Source organism: Anolis carolinensis, chromosome 1 (assembly GCF_035594765.1).
Source record: "Anolis carolinensis isolate JA03-04 chromosome 1, rAnoCar3.1.pri, whole genome shotgun sequence".
NCBI classification, from domain to species: Eukaryota; Metazoa; Chordata; class Lepidosauria; order Squamata; family Dactyloidae; genus Anolis; species Anolis carolinensis.
In genome coordinates this window covers 122862678-122886629 of record NC_085841.1, presented here as the reverse complement: position 1 = coordinate 122886629, position 23952 = coordinate 122862678, and the positions used below count along the sequence as shown (strand labels likewise).

The 23952-nt window shown below is 38.9% G+C and overlaps 1 pseudogene; it reads left to right on the top strand.

The window, feature by feature from the left end:
• The first annotated feature begins 21723 nt into the window (after positions 1 to 21723).
• On the top strand, positions 21724 to 23235 carry LOC100567939 (ATP synthase subunit beta, mitochondrial-like; annotated as a pseudogene).
• The last annotated feature ends 717 nt before the right edge of the window (positions 23236 to 23952 follow it).

Sequence of the window (23952 nt, the reverse complement as noted above, 5' to 3'; positions counted from 1 at the left end):
CTTTGTCAAATGGAGTGCTGAACCAAGATAAGCTAGTTGGCTGCTGGATGTCTTCTGTCAATAAATCCTAAAATAATTCTTATGGATCATAAAAGGAGTCTTGCAGTTTGACCCTGTGAAAATATGACTGAGGAAGTCTGGTAGCTCAAGAAATCTTGAAATTGTTGTTTAAATTGGGCTCAGACTGCATTTGAGCCTCTATTGGGATTAGTTATGTCCAAAATCTGGTCACTCTTTATAAGGTGGGAATGGGCTTAGGAATAAATAATATTTATGGTATGAATTGACCAATATTCCTTTTTGCACATTAACATTAAAAAAATCAGTTGAAACTCCCACTAACTATTACTAATTATCATGTGGTTTGTGCATTAAGCCAAATTTATCTCATTTATAAATAGAACAGAACACCAATAAATCAATGTAGCCTAAGGGAGGTTTGGCAGCTTCATAGAATTGTAGAGTTGCAAGATATCACAAGCACCATCCAGGCCAACCCCCCGGGCACACAATCAAAGGATCCCTAACAGATGGCCAGAGAGAAGGATATGTGTGCCCTGTCAGCCTTCTTTCCTCCAAGCTAAACATATCCAGTTCCCTAAGCTGCTCCTCGTAGGGTTTGGCTTTCAGGCCTTTGAACATTTTGGTCCTCCTTCTGTGTACACCATCCAGCTTGTCAATATTCCTTCTTGAACTGTGGTGCCCAAAACTGGATACAGTATTCTGGATGAAGTCTGATGAAAGCAGACTAGAGTGAGATGATTACTTCCTTTAATCTAAAGACACTATGCTTCTATAGAAAGTTTTAATCACTTGCTCCCAGTAGTCCTCCCAGTTTGGATTAAGGGACCCTATGACTACTATCTGCATAGTGGGAAAAGTTCTCTGATTCAGATTAGAACCATAGCAGAGGACAAAGACTTCAAGTCATCCTATTTAGTATGCTAGTTTCAAAATCCAGACTGGACCTTTTACACTGACTACTTGAAAGATAAGCATTAGCATACTGTAAATAAAGTGAATTTTTCACTAGAACAGTAGGTCATGCAATGAATGTGAAACATTTTTTAAAATCCTCATCGATGTAAGCAGGCACAAAGCAGCAGGCATTGTGGGAGGTGTGAGTTTCTGAAAGACATACACTTACACTTGCACATTCATGTAAAATGCACAGTGCTGCTTTGCTGCATGTAGTAGTAAAAGTGGGTAGCGTTGAATGGGTGCCTTTCTGACCAATCAATCAGATTATTTTGTGCTTGCTATACATGTACTTGACCTCATGGAAGAAAAAAGACAGCAACTCTGCAGAAACTTAATTTTCATATGAATTATATTTTGCAAAACAATAATTAAAAAACCCACAATTCATTCCTTCTTGGGAACCAATTTATTAATATCGTGAGTCTTCAAATTGATGCCTATTTATGGCAACCCCATCACAGCATTTTCTTGAGAGAATTTATTCAGCGAGGGTTTGTCATTTCCTTTTTCTACAACTGTGACAGTGTGACTTGCCCAAGATCAGCTAGTGGGTTTCTATGAGCTGGGATTTGAATCAAAATCTCCTAAGGTTCTAGGCCAACCATGACCCCACAGTGGCTCTACATTTTCAGTTTTTCCCCTTGTATGTACTTATTGTTTTGTTTTACTGCAGATGTATTGCTGAGCTTATATTGCTTCCCTCTTTTTCAGGCTTGCAATATCACAGCATGAGATGGTCTGATTTCTCATCAGTATGAGATGGTCTAATGCCTGATCAGTTTAGCCAGGCAAGGTCCAACCCTCAGGCTTTGGACATTGGTCATCACTTCTCTGCCAGGAAAGATAAGTTGTCTGTAGAAACTTGTGTCAAAATGTAAACAAGACAGAAACTGAAAGCTCTTCAATCTTCATCTTCAGTTAACACTTTAAGGTGTTTATTTTGTCAATGTATACATTGAAAGCAAGCAGTGAGCCATGTTCCACAATGTAATCTCATGGATACAAATTGCTATACAGTTATGTCTTTGTTCATTCCCAAATAGCTATGTAACTACATTTAAAAAAAAACATAGTAATTTCTGTGCAATCTTTTAATCATTGGTTCTCTTTGCTTATTGTTAACAGACTGAGTTAGACATTGAACGATGTATAGCAATACAAGGTGAAATTATCATCATTTCTGTCTCACCTTTTCTACAGATTGGGATTGAGAGTGTCTTAACAACAAAAAGATGTGTTGTCGAAGGCTTCCATGGCCAGGATCACAGGGTTGTTTATGTTTTCCGGGCTGTATGGCCATGTTCTAGAAGAATTCTCTCCTGACATTATCTATGGCAGGCATCCTCAGAGGTTGTGAGGTATGGAGACTGTGGGCGAAATGTCAGGAGAGAATACTTCTAGAACATGGCCATACAGCCCGGAAAACATACAACAACCCAACAAAAAGATATTGTTAAAATCTGCAAGGTACAGTTAAAACAAGACTAAACAATCAAAAATTAAAACCAAATTGAAACATACATCATTAAACATACAAAAAGAAAGTATGTGCGTTCTTAACAGTGTTTTAAAATAACATTGTCATACAACCTCTCTCCAATTAGTCCTAAAGGAGCTGCTAGATTCCTTTCTTCCCTCTCCGCTTTTCTTTTTTGCGTCTCTGGATTGTGTCTTTATCCAAAGCATGGAATAAGAGATCTATGCACTTCCAGATATTGCTTCCACACTGTGAACCCATTGTCTTTGACCATGAAGCATGTCTAATTAATACTAGCTGTGATATTTTCTCCTAAGGCTGATAGAAACTATAATCCAGGAGGATCTGGAAGACCACAGTTTCTCTAGCTCAAGAATAATGTAGGAAGAAAACACGGAATGCAATTAAATTTCCAGCCTGTTCCTATATAGAACTCTTGGAAGTATTTAATTTATCTCATAGAAGTCAATACATTAACCTATTCAGATAATTCAGTTACTAATGTAGAGTAGCAGCTGGCAGCCCATGTGCCATTGGGGTGTTGAATCTGTTTTGGGGCCGTTATAGGAGCTATCCAAGGTGCTTAAACCATCTATATTTAGCATCTTGAACTGTGGTTTTAAAGTATGGATTAAAATGTAGGTCCAAATCACTGTGACAGAAGCCATCAGTATGAACCAGTCTCCACTTGCTTTGGCTCCTCATTTAACACCAACAGTCTTAATATCTCCTGACATTTGAAGAGCACATTTGCTTGCTTTTAGACCACAACACTAGACCATGGTTTGTATGACAGATGCAAAACATATAGTGAATTTCACAGCTGAAAACTTGGGTTATAAGCCAAATTCCACATGTCTATAAAAAAGAACGGAGAAACTATAGATTCCATAAGTAGTTGCCTTCTCAAATATATTTGGAAAAAATTTAGCAGAAATCTGTCCATGGCATTTGAAACATATTTTAACTGGCTGTCATGTGGAAAGATCTTCCAATAAAAGTAGTGGGGTGGGGGGGAATTGCCAGAAAGATGAAATACCTAAGTTATATCACAAGTACTGTACGTTGAATAAGTGAACTTTACAAGAAACAAATTTAGAAGAAGAAACTTGCTGATGACAGCCTAGTTAGAAACTATGCATTACTTTGATGAAGACATACAAGGTCTCATTCTTTTAGTGTTGTGTCATGAATCTGTGGCAAGGGCTAATTTGTTATTCCTGACATCATGGCTATCAAATATTCCACAGTGCAGATTAACACATTATAAAGATGTATGTTAATTTACGGTATGATTACTAGGCTGAGAAGCAAATTGATGCACTGCATTGGAGTGACTGAATTCTCCTGTCAACAAATGAGACAGTTAATTAAATAGATGAAACACATTCTACCATTATACAATATTTGACAGATGCCTGAGTGCCTCTTAATTCCTTGCTTATGTATAGTGAAAATGTAAAGCCACTTAATAGTACTTATTACTACACATAACCTTCTGCCCTGTTAATTATTAATTTTCCCTTGAGACTTTTAACATGAAATGTTTATTTACATTTTAACTAAGATTTTTAAAAGCTTGGTTCAAAAGAGGCTTTAAAACGGAGGTGGGATGGCCATCTGTCAGGGGTAGATGGCTCATGTGGTCTCTTCCAACTGTATTATTCTATTATTCTAAAGCAGAATATAATTTTATGTCTAAGAATGTCTGGCTTTTCTGACTTACTTGGGAACCATCACTGCAACTTCTTGACAGAAAGAAGAAGGATGCAGAACAAGAGATCTCTCTGTTCCAGTTGATTGGACTGGTGGAATCACTATCTAACTTACTTGAACTTTCCTATAATAAACATTTCAGCTTATCCAAGTGAGTGAATCTCAAAGCCCACATTTCTAAAACACTACAGCATCTAGAGGAGATAAATACATATGTCCACACAGCCAGTTAATAGGATTTATGGAACCAGATCTAAAGGTCTCTTTAAAAGATGTAATATGAATGGGGAAGTAACTGTTACACCTGCAGAATGGCAAACAAGTCAAAGAAAGGCAGTCAAAGCCTCAGCATTCATTTATATATCCATCTAATACATTTAGGGCTAAATCTAATAGTTACTATCCATCAGAATAAACAATTTGAATCCATGGAACTTACATAAATGTTGATGCAACACATCCAGTTCATTCAACTGGTCTACTATAGTTGGATTCACAATTAGATTTATGCCCTAGTCAATGGAAAATATTCAGAAGATATGAAAGGGGAAAAAAAGGGAGCACTACACTAGTTTTTAAAAAGGAGCCAGATCCTGATGTTGTATAATGCAGAGAAATATCTCTATAGTTAAACAAACTGTGGAGTGGAGTGGTTAGAGTACTGGTCTAAGAGTTTACACAGTCTTTAGCCTTCTCTGCCAAAGAGTCATAATGCCTTACCAAACTATAAATCCTAGGATAAACTGAATTAATTCTATAATTAGATGCACCCTTATACCTTATGCACCCTGAAAATCAGGTTAAAATAGCCTACTACATGGGGTTGTTTTTAGGATAAAACAAGGATAGGGGAAAAATCATACAAAAAGGCTACTGGTATATCTTAAAGAAAGAATTAATATTTAATAAGCAATAAAATAAAGTGGTAACCCAAAGTTTTTAAGTTTTTAAACAATTTGACACTGAAAAACAACAGAATGAGATTGAGCCAGGAAGTTAATCAATAATCAACTATCTTTTGGGGGGGGGGGGGGGTAAATGTGTATTTTCTATAAAAGTTAAACATTTCTTCTGCTCCAAACTATAGTGCTATGATTCCACTTTAACTGCCATGGCAGTGTCCTATGAAATTCTGGGAGTTGTACTTTGGTGAAGGTCACTAACACTCTTTAGTGAGAATTCTAAATGCCTTTCCATAAACTTCAAGCATAGGATGTTAACATGGCAGTTAAGGTGGAATCACAGTGCTATAATTTTGTAAAGTGAAAGAGCCCTGGTGATACCAGGTCCCAGCACTCTGGCAGAACTTCTACCAATACTTAGTCCTATGTGTTGTGTAAAGACTAGAATTTAAATGACCCACAGCACTTAACAGAGAGGTTGTGCCAAGGGCATTGTAGGAAATTAAAACATCCACTCTTTGTTGGTGCCTCTAAAGGTAGGCTAAAAGCAGAAATCTCACAATATGGGATGAGTCTCATCAAGGGGCTCTTTTTCTTTAGGGCACGACTGAGATCTGGAGCTAGCTCACCTTTAGTTTAAATTAAGCCCTTCTGGGCATTCAGTAAGAACAGGGAAGTACAATTAAAGTATCACTGAAGAATGTTTCATTTTGGAAAGCTGTAGGTTTCCACTACAAATACCAAAATGACAAATATGAGCTAAAAGAGGTATTGCAACTGAACAGAAAGAGGATACTTCCTGGTGCCTGTGCTAACATGAGAGGCCATTTAAAAGAAGACCTTCAAAAGCATGATACCAATAGATCAAAATCAAATTTTAAAACAGTAAATGTTTTTTCCATTACCAAGGTTACCTTTTATTCCCCAATTCACCATTCTTTTGTCTCCACTTGCTTCACTAACCTTTTCCCTTCCTTTTAACCTTCATTTTCAATGTTCAGGTTTCTGCATTGAAATTTCTATCATCTTTTGTGTTTTTTTGTTCTATCATTGGACATATGTTCAATCAAGAGTTAATTTGCAAAATCTCTATTTTTTTAAAAAAAAAAAAGTTGAATGCCATACTGAAAATCCTTTTTTTTTTTCATATTTCACATTTTTGCACTCAAAAAGGCATTTGCATCCACTAGTCAGGTTTGAAAAGGTTGGCCTGATTTGAAATCTCGGCATAATGGAAAGTTAAATGCAAGCCACTGAAGCATTCAAACCTCTTTCCTTTCTAGGTTTTCAACATTATGTAAATTATACACAAAAATAAAAATGCCAGTCCATTTCAGTGGTGCTGTTTTGTTTTTTTTAAATGGGCTCAAAGTGATATTATAGAGTTTAACACTGTCAGAGTTTGCTTGTAGATTAACATATTGGAACATTTCCTCAGAGTCAGTGTTTGCGTGTTTTGCATGTACATTTAGATGTACTTGAACTCTGAATGAGGGACCTTTTTCTGTTTTTCGGCATTCATGAATTTTGCAGTGGGTCCTTGGTATCCACTGAGGTTTGGTTCCAAGACCTCCTGTGGATATAAAAATCCATGGATGAGCAAGATGGGTGTGTTGTTTTGTGATGTGTGCTGAGGAAAGAATTTGCTGGGTAATGGCACAATGACAATAAAGCTATTCTATTATATTCTAAAAATGGTATCCCACATATAAAATAGCAAATGCAAGGTTTGCTTTTTTGGATTTATTTAATGCATGTTTTCAAGCAATGGATGGTTGAATCTATAGATATAAGTTGGTGTTGTTGTTGTTGTTGTTGCTGCTGCTGCTGCTGTTGTTCTTACCGTATCCCAATTCTCCTTCAATAACCCCATATTTAAAAACTATAACAATTAAAACTATACAAAGGTCCCAGTATAAATATAAAATAAATTACACAATTACGCAATAGTTATAAACATTAAACATAGAGAAACATTAAAATTAATTGAAAGTCTGAAAAACAGCAGTGATAGCATTAAAAACCTATCCCAAAAGAAAAACAGGAAAACAAAGGTGGGCCATTCTGGGATCTGTAAATGTCAACACTGGACAGAATCCATCTATGATATTTCTTTATGTTTCATTTTTGTACATGATTTTATATTTGACTCCATAGCTGAAATATCTGGAACTGTCAATAGTTTTTAAAGCACATATATCTCTGAAAATCAAAACACAATTATTTGAGTTTATTTTAATCAATTACCATCCTGATTAAATTTTATTTTACTTCACAGACATTTTGCTTACAAATATATGAGCACTGAAGTCTATCCAAGAGACTGTCGACCAGGTCCCACCAATTGAGACATTACACTACATGAAAACATAAGAAATGATCTTAGAATCATAGAATAGTAGAGTTGGAAGAGACCTCACAGGCCATGCAGTCCAACCCCCTGCAAAAAGCAGGAAAATCTCATTCAAAGCACCCCCGACAGATGGCCATCCAGCCTCTGCTTAAAAGCCTCCAAAGAAGGAGCCTCCACCACACTCCGGGATACTCCTGTTTAATTGTGCTGTACTTACTTTGAAGGTAGTTGTTATACTCCATAAACATTGTTTTTGTGGTTCCCATAAACTGTGTTGAGACTCGATGAGATATTCATTGAAAAACGATAGCAAAATGTGCTGCAGGATGTCCCACCAAAATAAAGTTTTTGCAGTTTAATAATTTTTTTCCATGCTTTATGACAGAACCAATTAGGAAATGATATTCATAACCAGGAACAAAAAACATCACGTTATATGTGTAATCTTACTTTTCAATATTTTGAATCTCTAAGGATGCTTTAGGCTGCTTTTAAAGTGTTTAATTCACTCTGATCTATTTTAAATAGTTCTTAATTGCTTGAAATTGCATTTTTTTTCATGGATGCCATCCTGAGATCTCATGATATGTAGAAGGACAAAAATATTTTTCTGAATAATGAATAAATACATATACAAGTTGAGCATTCCTTATCAAAAATGCTTGGGCCCAGAAGTGTTTTGAATTTTGGAATACTGTATTTGCATATACGTACATAATGTGATATCTTAGAGATGACATCCAAGTCTAAACTCAAAATTCACTACTGTTTCACACACACTTCATACATGTAGTGTGAAGGTAATTTTCTACATACAACATTTTAAATAATTTTATGGATGGAACCTAGTTTGAATACATTGAACTATCTGAAAGCAATGCTGTCCACTCATTTGGACAACTTCAGATTTAGGAGTATTTTAGATATTGGAATCCCAGAAAAAGGATCCTCAACCTTAACTTGGTAGCTTCTTCAAAGACTATTCCCTTGTTTACATGTGCTATTTTGAGGAAATGTGAGGTGTGTGTGTGTGTGTGTGTGTGTGTGTGTATTTCTGTGTGTTGTATGCCAAAGAGCCATTACCTCTGTTCATACCTGTGCTAGACTGAAATTTGTAGGTATATCTTGTGATAAGGGATATCTCCACCAATCCTATTATACTGTGATACCACACTCACATCCATGTAACTGCAATGTTCCTGGTTCTTTAATGTTAACTCCATCATAATATTAACTTCCATTACTTTTAATGCTGCAATAGACTAACAAATCTGTCTCCTTGAAATCCAGACACAAAAGGAAGTGTGAAGGAGGACTGTTATTTCCTCATTTAAAAGTCTTTTAGTAATCCTGCTCTGTCTATCTGATTGTCACTCCATTCTTAAATGTTATGATGAAACCATCCAGAAATCGTATTAAGGTTTCTTCAAAGTAAGTATGCCCCTTATTGCAGTAAAAGAGCTGTGGCACAATTCATCTGCACTTATAGAGTTAATGCTTATAAAATAAGGTTAGTAGACGGTGCAGAGCACCTAATAGTCATGATAAAGTGGGGAAAGGCTTTTAATCAAGATGCAAAGCCCTTTTATGTTGGATTCATAAAAGGCCATTCACTGGATATTTTACAAGAAAAATAAGGTGGAGCAAAGAGAGGGCACAGACATATATAAAATATTATCCTGTACAGAGGAGGACTCTTCTCAGTATTGCAGCCATTTTTGAAGGGGTTAACCTGACCTCTTCCTCCTCAAGGAAAGTATCACAAACTTCTGGGATGGTCTGTGAAGGCTTGCTGAAATGAGAGGAGCTGAGATCTTATCATAAAAAGATTCTAGAAAATACTAGATCTTTGGGAGCAGATAATGGCATATATCCGCCCTGAGTCCCCTCGGGGAGAGAGGGCAGAATATAAATAAAGTTTTATTATTAATAATATTGTTGTTTTTAATTTATGTACTTGTGGTTCATTATTATAAGTTCACATTGATATTGTTGTATTCATTGGTATGATTTGGTTGGTTGTTTTCATTAAGGCCTTGAATGTTTGCCATTTTTTGTTTGGAAACTGCCCTGATTATTATTATTATTATTATTATTATTATTATTATTATTATTATTATTATTATTTTATTGCATGACACAGCAAACAAGATAGACATGCTGGATTTCATATCACAAAATCACAAGTCGAACACTTCCCAAGCGTTTAAGACTGTGTGATGTATTTTCAGATGATGTGTGCAGATCCCAGTAGGGTGGCCTTTTGCAGTTATTATTATTATTATTATTATTATTATTATTATTATTATTATTATTGTTGAAAACTTGTTGCATAGTTTTTTTAAAAAAACCAAGCAATTAGCTACCCAGTTCTTTCAGAACATTAAATATGCTATTGCAATCTTACTTCAATAATGCCAAGTGTGCTAGATGGACACCAAAGTAGGATAATCTTACTCTTCTTACTTCCATGAGTACATAGATGTGAAATCAGCTCTGTATTCAAAAATTATGAATAAACTAGTATAAAAACACAGATTAGAATGGAAAATGGTCAGGGAGTGGCAGTGAGTAGGCATGATGGTGTAAGGGAGATCCAGTTGACCCCAGGAAAGGAAAGATGTGCCGGGCTTTTTCCTTCAAGAAGCACTAAAGGAATAACCCAGTTTCTCATATTTTCACCACAGCATGGTGAATTCCATTGCACTGAGAGGTGGGACTAGATTAAGAACATCTAGGCCTGGGCTTTACGGGCCACACTTGAACAGCCAAATGATGTGAAGCCAGTTGAAGAAACCCTCAGCCTGCTAAAAACCAAGCCTGGTTCAACAGATGGCAAGTGGAGGAAGGGGGAGGAAAAGGCCCCCTCCTTCCTTTTCCTCCCCTGTCATCCCAACCCCCCCCCCCCCCACCACCACCTCCGTACCCCAAGTAATTGAACCAAATAAAATGGGGAATGAAAAAGCCTCAAATAAAGGTCTCAAGGTAGGTAGGAAGGGCTGAGGCTAAACAACAGGTGAAGGATTAAAAGGGGGAAAGACCCCAACTGGGCTGAATTTCCCTCAATAAATCCTGTTACCTCAGGCTGCAGCTACTTGCAATATGAATAATGCGATGTGATTCAGTGTTGATAATCCTATTAATTTGGGAATGGCGTGGAATAAATTAAACTTTGGTTTGATTGGGGTAAATTGGTTGGCTTGCTTTTCTATGAAATGGATGGTCTGTTGGAAAAGAAAAGCATAGATTAAAATGGATAGTTTGAATTCTTGGGCACAAACCTCATTATGTGAAATGGATGTAAGGGGTAGCCATGGTAGTCTGCATTGCATGAAAACAGCAGTTGTAGAATATCTTTAAAATAAACAGTGTTGTTGCCACATAAAAATCTGTGAATTACAACTCAGATTGTCAGGTGTACTGGGGTAGCAATTGGGGAAAATTCATACACAATAACAAAAGTCTCTCTCTGTCTCTTTACTTTAGCTCCAACTGTGCAAGCTACGTAGACACACACATTCGAAGGAGAGCCTAGAGGTGTGCATATTGCAAGGAGGCTGATTTTTAAAATGTATATTTGATTTTTAAAGCCGATTAACTGATTGTAATCAATTGGAATCTGTAGCCTACAAAGCTATTTATTTGATGGCAGGCATAATGCCAATCAGGAGAATAAGGGCTAATCAAGCATTTTGGTCTCTTTGGGAACAAGAAACCACTTTTTGATGCAAATTCTTAGGCCTGTTTCCTGACTTCTCAAATCCAGGCAGTTAGTCCATATAAATAAATTATTTCTTTGTTCAGAAAATATTATCTTAATATTTAAATATTCAGTTTGCATTTCTCAGGATGCTGCCACACTTAAAGGTGTCATTATCGTGGCATCCTCCACTATAGGTGGAACAGTCTCTTCATAGTCCTTGTCATATTTCCATAAATTACCCTCGACTGCTAATCTGGTATTGTTATCACTAGAGCTCCCTTTTGTCATCTTGTTTGACTTTGAAGAGCCATTTGCATCCTACAGGCAATTGATAGCTCTGTGAGTCTTCAAGTTTAAATTTTGTGAAGAGCTTCTATTTCATCTTGTGCAGGTTTTCTTTACTTATTTGCTTTTGCTGTAGGCAGGATTTCTATTCCTTCCCATGTTGAAGATTTGCAAGGTGCTAGTGCTGCAGAATCAAAGCACCATAGGGTTGGAAGAGATTACAAGGGCTGTCCAGTTCATTCTATAATGCAGCAATGCACAATCAAAGTACTCCAATAGATGGTCATTCAGCCTCTGTCAAAAAACCTCCAAAAAAGGAAGGACAGGCATTGGGGTGATAAGCCTTTCTTTGGTCAAAATGAGCATCTCAGCTCTGATTTTGGAGCATCATCTGCTTCTGTTGTGACCTCCAGTTCTGAACTTCCACCTGCTTGTTCTGAATCCCCTTCATTTTGTGTATTCACTTGGCAGGTATATGAGGAAGGCCGGCTGTAGTTCATCCCATGTGCACTGCATCCTTGCATTTAGGTTAATTTGCCATTAAATGCCCTGCATTGTGGGTTTTCTCTGTTGTACAGTCCACATCTACATAGTTTACTTTTTTCTCTCTCTCAGTCTCATCAAATACATAACACTTCTCAATGTGATTCTTCCTGTCTTTGGATTCAGAATTCTGTCACCTTTACATCCTAGCTCATACCCTATCACAATGTCTTCTTCATCTAGTTAGGACCTTTTTTCTTTAATAAGGGGCACAAGCCCTGAATCCAAAAACTCGGATATGTTCCCTAATTGACCGTCTGCTATTCCCAAGTTCAATTGGAGTATTTTTGGTTGCCTTGGTTGACAACCTATTCTGTACATTTGTAGCTTTCATCACTGTCTCTGCCCAGCATTTATTTATTTATTTTATTTTTACCCTGTCTTTCTCACCCTGGAGGGGACTCAAGACAGCTTACAAAATTCTGCAAAAAATTCAATGCCGCACAGACACAGAAAAAAACACATCCATCAAAGTATAAAACAGCCTAAACATATAAGCAATTAAAACACACATCAGTAAAACAGATTAAAAATCATATTAAATGCAGAGTCATGCTCACAAACTTGTTCATAATCGTACAGAGCCTTGGCTATGTAGGTTAGAGTCCAGCAAAATGAAACTCAACATTTTCTTTAGTTTTGTGATCTGCAACATCATTTCCTTCAGGTTTGTAGAGACTTGTGTGTATATAATACCCTGCTTGTTCATGTGTGGTTGGATGTGATGCAGTACATATTACTGCTGGCAGTATGAAGGGCTTGAGGTTTTCTGCCAAAATAGTTATTCACCATTGCAATGTATTCTTTCAGTAGCTGCAAGATCTGAAAGATCAATATATTCTGGCCTTTCTGCTGCTGGAACAGTACAAGTTTTACCTCTGTGTAACCCATTTGTCTGAAGACTATTGGCTACTAAAGATTCCAAGTATTTATCTACATGCATACTTGTTATCTATATACCTATTTGAAAGGAAGAGGGGGATAATTTCAGCTGAGCAGTACATGAAGGAAAGAAAGCAAAGAGAGGGAAAGGCTAAGCAATCGAGGACTGTAGACAAAAAGAAAAATCAATGAGAATAAAGGAGTGGAAGTTGCTATGCATTTGCTCTGTTGGCCAGTATTGCCAGAATTCTAGCCATGCCATCAGATACCCATTTATACCATTAGTTTTGCCTGGGTTCCTAGCATCCATTTCAACCATTCATGCTACTTTCTATCTAGGCTGTATAGTGTATACAATCGCTAAGTGACTTTGATGTTAAGGAATTAAAGTGACCTTTTCTAAATAATTGTTAGTACAGTAAAGGAAGATAGAATCATATAGTTAGAAGAGACCATAAAGTTTAAACGGCCTGTTCTTTAAGTATTCTTTTTCAGTCTCTTCTCTGTTGCATACAGACTAACACTCTCTTCTGATGCATACTATACTCAACTAACTTCTAATGCATACTAACTTCTGCAACATACTGAAGTCAACTGCATACTATACTGACTGACTGATGCGTACTGACCACTATACTATACTCAACTGTGTGACTTCTAAAATGAATAGTCTCAGATCTGGTTACATGATCTGTAGTCCCTCCCACAACCTCAAACAACATAATGTTAAGGGGAAAACTGCATACCAATATATACATACAATATAGTAAGCAATCTCAATTATATAACTTAACAAATAACTAATAGAGGAGGCTTGTAGAAAGTTGCTATTTTCTACCATTTGAATCCATTGGTCCGTATCCTAGTCTCCAGAAACAGCAGGTAATAAAGGCTGCTTCCTGTCCCCTCTTCCTTGGATGTGAGACAGACTGCATTTTGTCTTCATTTGGAGCAGGAAGGGGAAGGATATTGTGTTTATTTGAGGGGGTGAGATGAAGAGATACAATTCCCTTTTAGAATCACCTATTTTTCATGTTGCAGTCTATCTCATGTCCACTCATCCAACAGCAAGTCATCTTTGGAAGCTGGTTTTTGTTGCAGATTTTATAAATGCAGACTTCAGTATAAGAAGGTGTACTCCAGACATTATGTTCACTACTGACACTACTGTGTGTGGCTATGAGAAGAAGCTGCAAAACTCTGGATAGGAAGCCATCTCCCTATTTGCAATCTAGGGAGAGCTGGTGGATTTTCCCAACAAAAAGATGGTATCATGAGCTATCCCTGTTCTAACTTTAAATACTTTGAGATGTTCAGTCACATGCAGTTGTACAAAGGACCTGTTCACAGTTCATCTGAAAACTGCAGGTTGCCTACTTTTTTGGATGTACATTTTTGGAGTTTCCTTTCAGGCATGGCTAATAAAATCACCTCCATATCAAAATTTATTGCCACGATACTGCAGTTATATTGCTGACTGTGGGGCAATACTGCCTCCTAAAGAGCACTGACTTTCAGTTAACTTCTTTCATGCTCAGAGACATTTGAATGTGCAGTGTACTGTCTGATATGCCATGAATGTGCTACATGATGCTAAAAAACCTGAGGGCATTTTGGATGTTTCTAATAAATGTATCAACTGACAGAGGAATTTTGTTTTTACCTGTGATCTGGCATACCTACTTTTCTTTTTTATCTGAACAAAGGTTGCTTGGTCTCCTAGCATCTAAATACTTGTTACTGTAAACCTGCTGTAGATACATGTCCCCATGACTCCTTCTGTTCTATTATCTGTTACATTCAACACCACTAGAGGGCAAAGAATTCTTGCAGTTTCTCCATTTGCATCCCAAAAATAGGGCTCAGGACTTGCACAACCTGTTTGCTAAACGCAATTTGTTTTATGTATTTATTTTTATGTTCTTCTCCCAGTTATTTCAAAATACCCCTATTTTTAGCCACCACCTAGGTCTGTAAAATTAGTAACTTCAAAGGGATTAGCAAGTGTAAAATTACTTTTAAAGATCTGGTACGATCTTGGTGATTGGGTTATTTCTGCCCGGATTGGTTTCTGGGAAATCAGTGTGACTCGTTTTGTGATGTATGTCCACAAATCAACTTCAAGGTTGCACTTCCCTGCTGAAGATACTACTATATCTTCACATCAAATAAGGTATGAAATCCCACTGAACAAATGAGGATTGATTCCAGGCAAATATGCATACAATTATGCTGTTAAGGATGAGAAAACATGGTTTCTTTCTTATTTAAAATATACCAAAAACATATTTCATTAATACCATGCAAGTAACAACATACAATTGCTGGAACTTTTGCTACCAATTCACCTATATGCTATGATGCAATTTTCGCTTGCCTGCTTGAGCCATATAACACAATTCAAATCAGAAGTTTATAGTGCTTGACTTGTTCGGCTTAACTTCATTTGTACTGTGTTTGGCTGAACTGTGTCCTAGATAAATGTGTGTCTCAGTTCTTACCACCTAAAGTAGATTGACAATAAATCCCAGGGTACTATAGGATGAAGCCATGGCAGATAAAGTGCTATAAAAGTGATACAGTTGTTCAGTGTGGAAGAGACAACTCTCATCATTCCATTTGTGTTTCAAGAAATATCATCCTCCTTCTGTGTGCATGCATGTGTGCACATGTTTATCCAAGTTACGTGTTAACTTATGGTGGCCCATTAATTTCATAAGGTTTTTTAAGGCAAGGAGTACTATGAGATGGCTTTGTTCTCTGAAACATAGCCTATAGAACCTGGTTCTATGTTGGCAGTCCCTTCTCCATGTACTAATCAGAGCTGATCCTGTTCAGCTTCCAACATCAGATGGGATCTGCTTCCATTGCAGTATGCCATGCTTATAATTAATTAGAGGAAAATAGTATTTTTATCTGAATAGTATTTTTTAATTTAAAAAAACCTTAGCCTGTTTTTCAGCAAAAACAACAATGAGAGCCCTCAAAGGCTATGACCTTACTTTTAATTGAAGAGAGCCCACTTTCATGAACACTTATGCCATAGAAGTGCTTAATTGTTGAGATGCCACGATGTAGTGAATGGGACAATGATGCAAAGCAATCATTCACATTCGACCAGATGCAGATTTCACTGCAGGCAATAGAAGTTCGTCGAAAGGACAAAGTATATTATACATAGGGTTGTTGTATGTCTTTCGGGCTGTGTGGCCATGTTCCAGAAGTATTCTCTCCTGACGTTTCGCCCACATCTATGGCAGGCATCCTCAGAGGCTGTTCCATGCCACACAGCCTCTGAGGATGCCTGCCATAGATGTGGGTGAAACGTCAGGAGAGAATACTTCTGGAACATGGCCACACAGCCCGAAAGACATACAACAACCCTGTGATCCCGGCCATGAAAGCCTTCGACAAAATATTATACATTGAGAAATGGACTGAAGTGGGCTGTTTTCCACCTTGTCACTGATGTTATTAAAAAGTCATCTCTTTCAAATTTGAGAGTAAAATGATTCATTCCAGGATTTCAAAGGCAGGACTAGGGAGAAAATAATGGGATGGACAAAGAAAGGTGTTGTAGTAGAGCCTGTGAGTAACATTACAAACAGTAGTATGGGTGCCAGAAGGGGAAAAAGGGTGACTCGGGAGCAGGAATCTGATGATGAGCAGCAGAGAAAGAAGATCCGGGACATACAGCATCTACAGATGAGGAGTCGTTTGAGGGATTCTCTGGGGACGATGGGTCAATGAGTGAAGGAGAAGAAGGAGGCACCATGGATTGGACTTAGATAAGAGAAGTACAAGCTATTTGTGAGACACCAACAACTAGTGATACCTTTATGGGGTTCTCTGGGGGTGAAGACTGGCAATCAGGGGATCCAACTGAGTCTTGGGGGGATCTAAGTCTTGACAGGAGATGGAGGAACTGGAGGGAAAGTCAAGGGAATTCACGTGAAGAGCTGGAAGCATCTGCGGGGGATAGTGATGGGGCGGTGGTCAGTTCATCTTCTGATGATGGTTTGTAGATAAAAGTGGGTTCAGGGGTGAGGGGTCTTTGCAGAAGACAAGGTGTTGATGTGCACTCGTGTGCTGGGTGCTGTGTATTGGTAAATATTCTTGTAGACTTGCTGTTGATGTTTCATGTTCGGCATTGTATTCGGATCTGCAGTTTGGACTTCTCTCTTCCTGTACCTGGACTGGTTTAGCTAAAGACGCTGCTTCTGTGGACACTGGAGCGATGCTGTTTTGGATTTCTCCCGCTTCGACCCTGGACTTCGCTGACGACGCTTCTCTTCCTGAGACTCCTTTTGTTAACCATTTGTGTACTGTGCCTTTTTGTTTTGCCTCAGAGCACTTTGTTTGACTTGTTGCTCTATGCATCCAGTTAATCTGGATTATATTTCTGTTAACTTTTTTGGACCAGGTCTGTTTTGGTTTTTTGAGTTTTGACCAGTGAAAACTGCATTTCAGTATCTTTGCGTTCCTTTTCTTTTGTTTTAATAAACTCTGTTTTGAAGTCACTTTTAAGTCTGGCCCTTTAAGGCATCTGTGATTCCAACGAAAGGTCAAAATAGATTGAGACATGAGTAGTAGAAGTTATGCTCATTCTTTCAAATTACAACTTCCCAAACATTATATGTCACATCATGTTCTTATAGTAAGATGAAGATATCTCTAAGATGCTTTTTGTAAGTGTTAGCAGCAGGATTTAGAGAATCATAGGTTTAGAAGAGACCACAGGGGCCACCCAGTCCAACTCCCTGCCATGCAGGGAAGTCATGCTACCCCTCTATTCTGCCTTGGTCAGGCCACACCTGGAATATTGTGTCCAATTCTGGGCACCGCAGTTGAAGGGAGATGTTGACAAGCTGGAAAGCGTCCAGAGGAGGGCATCTAAAATGATTAAGGGTCTGGAGAACAAGCCCTATGAGGAGCGGCTTAAAGAACTGGGTATGTTTAGCCTGCAGAAGAGAAGGCTGAGGGGAGACATGATAGCCATGTACAAATATGTGAGGAGAAGTCATAGGGAGGAGGGAGCAAGCTTGTTTGCTGCTGCCCTGCAGACTAGGATGCAGAACAATGACTTCAAACTACAGGAAAGGAGATTTCACCTGAATATCAGGAAGAACTCACTGTGAGAGCTGTTCAGCTGTGGAACTCTCTCCCCCTGACCGTGGTGGAGGCTCCTTCTTTGGAGGCTTTTAAGCAGAGGCTGGATGGCCATCTGTCGGGGGTGCTTTGAATGAGATTTCCCTGCTTCTTGCAGGGGGTTGGACTGGATGGCCCAAGAGGTCTCTTCCAACTCTTCGATTCTATGAATATATGGTCAAGGCATTCCCAACAGATTCAGCTTCTACTTAAAAACTTCCAGAGGAAATTCCTCCATGTTCTGAAGCAGCATATTTTGTAGTTCCTATCATTATGATATTCTTTGTAATGTTTTGGTGGGAGCTCTTTTCCTGTCGTTTGAATCTGTTGCTCTGTCTTCTTCTTCATTGCAGCGGAAAACAAGCTTTCCCCCTTCTCAATGTGACAGCTTCTCAACTATTTAAACATGACTATCATGTCCCCTATCAGCCTTGTCTTCTCCAAGTTAAATATATCCAGCTCCCTAAGCTGCTCCCTCGACTCAGCATGAAAAGACTATTGCAGATTGAGCAGTGTTAAAATATATGCAAAATGAAAGATGCAGTGAGAGTCAGCAGTGCCAAAATAAAGTTTGAGTGGCCCATTTTCCCATGCTTGGCAGCCTGGAAGCTTATAAGAGAGTGCATCCTTTAATCTTTTACTAATTTAATGGCACAAAAGGATGGGTTTGCTGCCTAGACTGTTGGGGAATGGATGAATTTCACTATTTAAATGGAGATACTGTATACTTTTAAAATAAATATACAGAGGAGTGAGTTGAGGAATTAAAGCCTCACAGCAAAAATAAATCATGAATTAGGATTTGTGTTTTCATCCCACATGTTTCAGAAAACGCACATGTTTATTTTTCCTTTAAGCTAGTAATTTTAGTTTTTCCTGGCAAGACTTCTGTGCTGAGCATCAATATTGTTATGGCATTGGGGAGTTGGCCTGGATGACCTCCAAGGATCCCTTTACAACCCTGTGAATTTGTGATTGTTACCAGTAGGATTTCTGGAGATCAACTTAATACCCTTGTCAATTGTATTCTCTCTGACATGTCTTTGTTTTTAATGAAATTATAGCCTAAAAGCACTCAGTGGTCAGTTCTCTGTATCCTTCAAGGATTTGCAACACAGGAAATTATTGAAAAGGCTTTTAGCTGAGAGCTGGATGGTAAAGGTGGTGTTCCCAGCATTGACAGAGAAACCCAGTCTGTAATGGGAAAAGAACCCACTGAGACAAATACATTGTGTGCAGTTTGGCACCTGTTTATCTCATATGTTACTGACAAGAATTTAAAATGGGTATCTCTCTCCCAAACTTCTGTTTTATGGAAATATATACATTGGTTTTGATTTGGTAATTGTTTAAATATACCTCAGACTGCTATCACTGACAAATTTATCATATATGGCTTCAAGTTGTAAATATGCCAATAACGCTTTGTATGAATGTAATTTTTTTTAAATGCAAATCTTATGAAACAGCTCAGCATGTCTCTTCCTGCTGTCATTTCAGCATAGGTTGCAAGTTACACGATAAGCCAGATTTTTGTGGAAAATCTGGTAGTTTTGAGTTAGGATAAGCCATAGAAAATAGACAATTTGATGTGTGGAAACTTTGTAAAAGCAGATTGGGAATGCAATCTTTCTCACTGGGAAAACCATCCCTAGAGATCTGAGATAGGAAAAAGTGGCTGTCTGTTGGGATTCTTAAGGTTGTACCTCTAGCTTTCTCAGCTAGTACTAATGCAAATAAACACAGACTTTGCAAAACATCCCAAATGCAAATGTTGCAACACAACCAGTGACTTCACTTCTAAAGGGATTCAGCTTGGAGAAATATTTATTTATTATACAATGTGAAAAATCTCTAAACAGATACTTTGAGAAACTGGTGAAAGTGAGACACCGCTAGAAGAGATGTGTGTGAAGAAGACACTGCAGTAATTGCTATATCCTGAGTAACATTCAGAGAGAGAGGTTTCCATAATATGTGTGTCTTGTGCTTTCACGTTATGTGTTGACTTATGGCAACTTCATGAATTTTATAAGGTTTTCTTAGGCAAAGAATATTCATATATCACTGGTTGATAACAGATTTCCCTCTCTCTTTTTCTCTTTGTAGCCCTTTCTTGGCAAGTTTGGGATCATTGGAACAATGTCTGTTGAGTCTGAGGGTCAACTGTTGGGCAAGATACAGATATCTTTTCCAAAGCCACTTCAGTTGTGGGCATGGATGATTTTCACCTTTGAAAGGCTGGCACTTGATTTGACTGTCACCATGTCTGGTTAAAGATGATCAGAAGGGAAAAGGCTACTATGCCCTTTGATGTAACCCTCCCTGCTAATTTGTTATGTGAAGGAGAATCTCTTAAAACTATTCCTGCAGTACAATGAATATAAAGAAGTAAAATTAAGGATGAGGAGAGGAGGATAGCCAAAAGGTTGCCTCCCTTTCACAACAACCCAAATGACTTTCCTGGGACAGTTTCCTTTCTTACTAAAGCTAGAGCCAGTTCTGACTGCTATTGTTTCTTACTCCTGCCTATCAACTAGATTCCTGTCTTGCATGCTTCTTGCTCTTTAAATCATTCCTGGAAACGGACCATGCCAAATGTTTTTCCTTCTGATCATTGCTTTGAGGAGTCTCTGCCAGGATCTTTCAGGCTTTCCTTTTCACTAGATCCTGGCTGAGATCCAAAGAACACTCTAGTGGCCTCATCAGATATTGTTTAAAGACAAAGGAAGAAAAAAGAGGTGGGAGGAGGAACACCTTTCCTCCCTGCTTCTCCTGAAAATAAGTGCCAGCATCTATGATTTAGTAACAACAGGTCTTCAACACCCAAGTGATGTTGGTACGATAGCTTAACAGAGAAGAGATCATCTACATTGGCCCCTAGCTATACAGTGGCAGCAAAGTATTAGGACATGACTCTGCATCCCCTAAGCAAACTTCTGCCTTCAAGTACATTGTACTTAATTGTAGCATCTATAAGCCACTATGGCCAGCTTCTATACATGGGGAGAAAAGAGATTGAAAATCCCATTTTGTCCTTCACATCAAGTATCAAAATCACTACAAACTCACAAAAAGATATCTAGTGATAATAGGGAAAACTTTTGTGACAATTGGGAACTGCTTTGTTAAAATTCAAAATGGCCTTAGACTCTTAAGACAGTGGTTCTCAACCTGGGTGTCTCCAGATGTTTTTGGCCTAAAACTCCCAGAAATCCCAGCCCGTTTACCAGCTGTTAGGATTTCTAGGAGTTGAAACCCAAACTCCCAGAAAACTGGGGACCCCAGGTTGAGAACCACCACTCTAAGTAATAAACTGGTTAATTGGTGAACTGGTTGAGAGATTACACCATTCTTTTGCCACTATGGAACACAAGGTGGGTTACTATACTGTATATCTGAAACAAAGATATATAGGGTGCATCTACACTGTAGAATTAATGCAGTTTGATGCCACTTTAATTGTCATGGCTCCATGCTATGGAATCATGAGATGAGCAAAATTTGTTGAGGCAGACAAGGCTAAAGACCTTGCAGAAATGCAACTCCTGTGATCTCATAACCTTGCACCATGACAGCTAAAGTTGTGTCAAACAGCATTAATTCTACAGGGTAGATACACCCCAAAGACTTACAAAAGTTGAGAAACCATGAAATGGTTAATCTAATTAAAAAGGGAAGCTGATCGAGGCTGGCACTGTGGCTCCGCTCTCTCAGTCTGCCGGTGGCCGCCATGTTGAGCTTCGCTGGTCACCGCTGTGCCACCTCGGCTGCCTCCCTCCTACGTGGGAGTGGGACGAGGCCACTCCAGGATCTGCTCCAGCTTTACAGCGGGGCCATCGCCTCTGCCACCAAGGCCTGCCGAAACTATGCTGCACAAACAGCACCTGCAGCTAAAGCTGGAGTGGCTACAGGGTGCATTGTTGCCGTCATTGGTGCTGTGGTGGATGTCCAGTTTGATGAGGCCCTGCCACCCATCCTCAATGCTCTGGAAGTGCAAGGCTGAGACACACAGCTGGTCCTGGAGGTAGCACAGCACTTAGGTGAGAATACTGTTCGTACCATTGCTATGGATGGTACTGAAGGCTTGGTGAGAGGCCAAAGGTTTTGGATTTAGGTGCCCCCATTAAAATCCCTGTAGGACCCGAGACCCTGGGCAGAATCATAAACGTGATTGGAGAGCCAATTGATGAGAGAGGCCCCATAACAACAAAACAGTTTGCTGCTATTCATGCAGAAGCTCCAGCCTTTGTTGAGATGAGTGTCGAACAGGAAATCCCTGTCACCGGCATTAAAGTTGTGGATCTCCTTGCACCTTATGCCAAAGGTGGTAAAATTGGCCTGTTTGGTGGTGCTGGTGTAGGCAAGACAGTATTGATCATGGAACTAATCAACAATGTTGCCAAAGCACATGGTGGCTACTCTGTGTTTGCTGGTGTTGGGAAGAGAACCCGTGAAGGAAATGACTTGTACCATGAAATGATTGAATCTGAAGTCATCAACCTGAAGGACGCTACATCCAAGGTCGTTCTTGTTCATGGACAGATGAATGAGCCACCAGGAAGAATTCCCTCAGCTGTGGGATACCAGCCTACTCTGGCAACTGATGTGGGTACCATGCAGGAAAGGATCACAACTCCTCAGAAGGGCTCTATCACCTCAGTGCAGGCCATCTATGTACTAGCTGATGACTTGACTGATCCAGCTCCTGCGACCACATTTGCCCACCACTGTGCTGTTGCGTGCCATTGCTGAACTGGGCATTTATCCAGCTGTAGATCCTCTAGATTCCATTTCCCGTATCATGGATCCCAAAATTGTGGGGCAGGGACATTATGATGTGGCCCGTGGAATGCAAAAGATCTTGCAGGATTATAAGTCTCTCCAAGACATCATTGCTATTTTGGGTATGGATGAGTTATCTGAAGAGGATAAATTGACTGTGGCCCGTGCACGTAAGATACAGAAATTTTTGCCCCAGCCCTTCCAGGTAGCTGAGGTCTTCACTGGCTATGCAGGGAAGCTGGTACCACTGAAGGAAACCATTAAAGGATTCCAGCAGATCCTGACAGGACAGTATGACCATCTCCCCGAATAGGCTTTCTACATGGTTGGACCCATTGAGGAGGCAGTGGCAAAGGCTGATAAGCTGGCTGAAGAGCACTCATGAGTCTCTTGCTAAGTCAAAACTTGTTCTCAGATCTTCATTGGTTCATGTTGTTGAGGTTCCTCCTTTGGAAATTGCATAACAATTAAAAAGAAAACAGTTAAAACATTCAAAAGATAATTAAGATTCAAGAGAGAAGCATAGTTAATGAAGTACAGACCTCTCTCTGCATCCATGGATTCTGCATCCATGACTTCTGAAAACAAAACAAAACATAATTTTGTCATTTTATAGCGGTCTGGAACAAAATCCCAATGGATGCCATGGGCATTAATAAGCAGCAATATTTGCATCATAGGAAAAAAAAGCATACAATGAAGCTATGCCATGCTCTTACTATTAAAAAGATTCCTAAATATTTATTAAAAAGGATTGCTGTGAGTTTTCCGGGCCCATATGGCCATGTTCCAGAAGCATCCTCTCCTGATTCTCCTGGGGGAATCCTTTGTTGAGAGGTATTAGCTGGCCCTGATTCTTTCCTGTCTGGAATTCCCCTGTTTTCTGAGTGTTGTTCCTTATTTACTGTCCTGATTTTAGAGTTTTATTAATGCTGGTGGCCAGATTTTATTTATTTTTTATTTATTTATTTATTTACAGCATTTACACCCTGCCCTTCTCACCCGAGGGGACTCAGGGCGGATTTTGTTTATGTTGGGAATCTATTGAGCAGTTAGACTCAAAGATAACCCACTCTTGGGGTGATTCCACAAAAATACAGCAGAGTGGCAGAAGCACACTGTGTGAGCAGCAGAAAGACAGGAGCAGAATTCAAAACAATCTTAAAAGATTGGAGAG